This window comes from Carettochelys insculpta, chromosome 5, assembly GCF_033958435.1.
Source record: "Carettochelys insculpta isolate YL-2023 chromosome 5, ASM3395843v1, whole genome shotgun sequence".
Classification (NCBI taxonomy): Eukaryota; Metazoa; Chordata; order Testudines; family Carettochelyidae; genus Carettochelys; species Carettochelys insculpta.
In genome coordinates this window covers 121,051,060-121,055,005 of record NC_134141.1, presented here as the reverse complement: position 1 = coordinate 121,055,005, position 3,946 = coordinate 121,051,060, and positions in this window count along the sequence as shown.

Sequence of the window (3,946 nt, the reverse complement as noted above, 5' to 3'; positions counted from 1 at the left end):
TTAAAAATGTTTAAGCCATGCTCACGAACTGCAGAGAATTCAAAAGGCTAGTTATGTCAGCAAACAAAAAAACACGGAACCGCCTTCCCTCCATGTACACTACCACACCATTACCTGGGGCACTGGTAAGTTGTCCCTTTACATGTATTTTATCCAACAGAAAGAAAAACATATGTAAAGAATAATACTGGAGAAATCTTGACTCTTTCAATGCTGCCTATATAAAGTCGCAGTGCTTTTGCCGGATATATATTCTATTCCAATCTGCACAGCTATTTCCTTCCTTTAATAATAGGTTCTATTAGATCTACCTATATCCAAAGCATATAGGCTGATAAATATACGAACACAAAGAATACATTCCCATAAGGGAGCTACTGAGGGTATTTGTGATAGCCAATTTCTCTCACTCTTTTTTCCATTTTTAACCCAAGGCCAATCTCAACATGCAGGATGTGTCTCTGTCACACAGTTGCATAATTTGGGTGGAACCATGAAACCAAGGCAGTGCCACATTTTAGTACATTTCATGAAGTGGGACTTTAACAACGAGGAGTGCCTGAAATATAAAACCTGGCTATTGTTTGTAAGGGGTGAGGCAGCAGCACACGGCAATACCAGCAGTTCCTAGAAGCACTGGGCCTCCAGCTGTGCTAGAGACCAGCCAAAGAATTAACTGTTCCTACACACATTGACACAGCTCAGCACAAATACTCTCTTTGCTGGTTCAACTCTGCCTATCCTTGTGAAAGGGAGGCCTCTCTATCAATCAATGCAGATCTTCCCAAATAAAGGTTAATAAAATCCTTAGGTCTCCAGTTTCAGCCTGCACATCCTCATTACTATAGACTCTGCACACTTGCCAACCATTCAAATATTTACCCACATCTGCCAATTTGGGAGGGAAAATCAGTAGGAGGCTGGCACTTTTGTAAAGTCCTGTAGGTTCCTAAATATCTGTGAACATCTGGTACAGCTGCTGGAATATTTTTCTACTGCCTTACCAAGTCAGAGCCGCTCACTGTCTTTTGTAGCTACAGGTCTGGCAGCACGACCTGGCCAGAGGGTGGAGCCCAAAACCACCCACTGGCAGTGGGACCCAGCTGGTGGGCGGGGTGCTGAAGGCATGGTGCCCAAGGCTACTGCCATGCTTGCCTTCTCTTAAGGCTGGGCCTGGTGGGCTACATCTATTTTACATGTCATTGCTATTATAGACCATGTCCGAGCATCTCAGCTACATCTACACTACAGTGATCTGTCAACAGAAGTTGCTGTCAAGGGATATCTTCCAACAAATGGATCGCTCTGTTGATCTGCTCTACGGACAGAGAACAGCCAGACTGCTCAGCCCTCTCTTGAAAGAGCAGCCAACCAGAATCACAGCAAACAGAGGGCCCCTTGAAGTATCTGCATGATTTTTCTGCCTTGTGTAGGAGAGGCAGAAGGCTGTGGAGGAAAGTGTGAAGTTCTGTCAACAGGATGTTGACAGAATGCATTTTTAGTGTGGATGCTCCCTGGGTTTTGCTGACAAACCCCCCATTTTGTCAACAAAACCTTCTAGTGTAGACATAGCCATCATGTTTGACCAGCATCATAAGCCTGCAATCCTTCCACCTGAGCTTTAAATGAAGTAAATAGAATGATTTCCTGCTGAGGTAGGTACTGTCTTAATGACAATAAATATTGCCACCTCACCATACAATTGATCAAAAGACTTTAATGCCTGTATCTCTTAATAAAGCCTTTCTCCCTTTACATTGATACATGATGAAAGAATTCATTTAAGCTTGAGAGCTCAACTACTTTTTTATTTCCGCCCCCGTCCCCCGCTCCAAGTATCAGGTCTCTACTTCTTCCAAATTAAAATGTTCCTTGCAGTTAATTTTCTGTGAAAGGTAATCCTCATCCCAAATCCCTCTTCCGGCAACATCAGCATTTGTTACAGTAAATAAATTTCCAGTTATCTTCAAATTCTACAACTATCAAGTTTTGTCCCACTACAAAATGCAATGGAAGGTTAAAGACTCCTGAGAACTAAATGATCCAAACTGACAAGCATTGAATTCCACCAATAAATTACATAAAAGAGGCACTTGAAAGGAGTCTTAACTGATTTTGTCACTCTGAATGCCTCCATTTCAATTAGAGGTAACCAAAAGGCATGACACCAAGAGAGCAAAACTAATAATTTTCACTGATGTCAAGAAAGGTTATCAGAGGTAAGGGGATATAAGAGAGGATATCAAGCAAAATGAATTCAGATTCCCTTGTACCCATTTTTAGTCCTTGAAAGTGGCCATTGTAGTAGTTTCATTAGCTGGTTATAATACAACATTATGAGCCACATTTCCATGTGGTACAAATGTATCACTTTAAAGACTAACAAAATGATTTATTCAGTAATGAGCTTTTGTGGGACAGACCCACTTCATCAGATCAATCTCATTTCCAATACATACTGACATTTATAAATACAGAGGACCTATATATTATATATATATTACAAGCATCAAAGGAAGGGAAGCAGTCCTTGTAATGTGTGAGGTAATTCATGTCTCTGTTCATACCACATGTTAATGTGTCAAATTTAAATATGAATTCCAACTCTCAAATTTATCGCTGTAATCTGTTTTCAAATTCTTTTTGCTCCAGGACACAAATTCTTAGGACTTTAACAGAATAGCCAACTCCATTGAAGTGTTCAGTGACCGGCTTATGTGTATTGAGTCTCTTGATGTCTGCTGTATGTCCATTTATTCTTTGGCAAAGGTTTTGCCCAGTCTGTCTGATGTACATACTGACAGGCTTATTGTTTGGCACATAATGGCATATATAACATTGCTGGAAGTGCACAACAACGTGCCTTTGATCTTATAACTAACATGGTTAGGTCCACTGATGATATCCCCAGAATAAATATTTCAATAAAGTTGGCAGCAGGATTGTTTCAAGGAAAAGTTCCAGGATTCGTATTACTGTGGTGCGGCCTATGATTGCTGGTAAGAATGTTTCTTAGGTTAGGAGGTTGTCTATAGAAAAGGACAGGCCTGTCACTTAGGGCCTTCTGGGGTGTAGCATCATGATCCAGAATAGGTTGTAGGCTTTTAATAATGCGTTGCAGGGGTTTGAGTTGGGGCCTATAGGTGATAACAAGTGGTGTTCTGTTATTGATCTTCTGGGACCTATCTTGAAGTAGCTTGTTTCTGGGTTTTCGTCTGGTCCTGGCTATTTTTTTTTTTTTTTTTTTTACTTCTCCCAGTGCGCAATTAAATTTTATGAATGCTTGCTAGAGGTCTTGTAGTTTTCAGTCTCCGTCAGTTGGATGAGAGAAGATGTGATTCTATCTAAAGGCTTGAGTGTAAATGTTGGCTTGTGTGGTGTGTGCTGGATGGAAGCTGGAGGCATGTAGGTAAGTGTAACAGTCCATGGGTTTCCGGTAGACAGTGATGTCGATGTGGCCATCAGTGATTTGTACTGTGGTATCCAGGAAATATATTTCTCATGTGGAATAGTCAAGGCTGAGATTGATGGGAGAGTGCAGGATGTTAAAATCTCTGTCGAATTCTTCATGAGTATCTTTACTGTGGGTCCAAATGATAAAGATGTCATTGATGTAGCATAAGTAAAGGAGGAGTAACAGGAGACAAGGGCTAAGGAATTTTTATTTTAATTCAGCCCAAAAATATTAGCTTACTGTGGGGCCGTACAAGTACCCATAGCAGTGTCGCTAATCTATTTCCATGTGGTGGAATCTAATCTGTGCCTCCATTGTAGTTCTATGGAAAACCAGTAGCTGCAAGTCTGAGCAGTAATAAACCTTAGTGGTCCACTACAATTTGTGCCTGAAAAATGTTGTAGATCTACAGTGTCCCCCAGTGGTAAATTGTGGTATGATAATTGCTTGGCACATCAGTACATGTAAATCACCCTTCTGCTGAAGTCAATA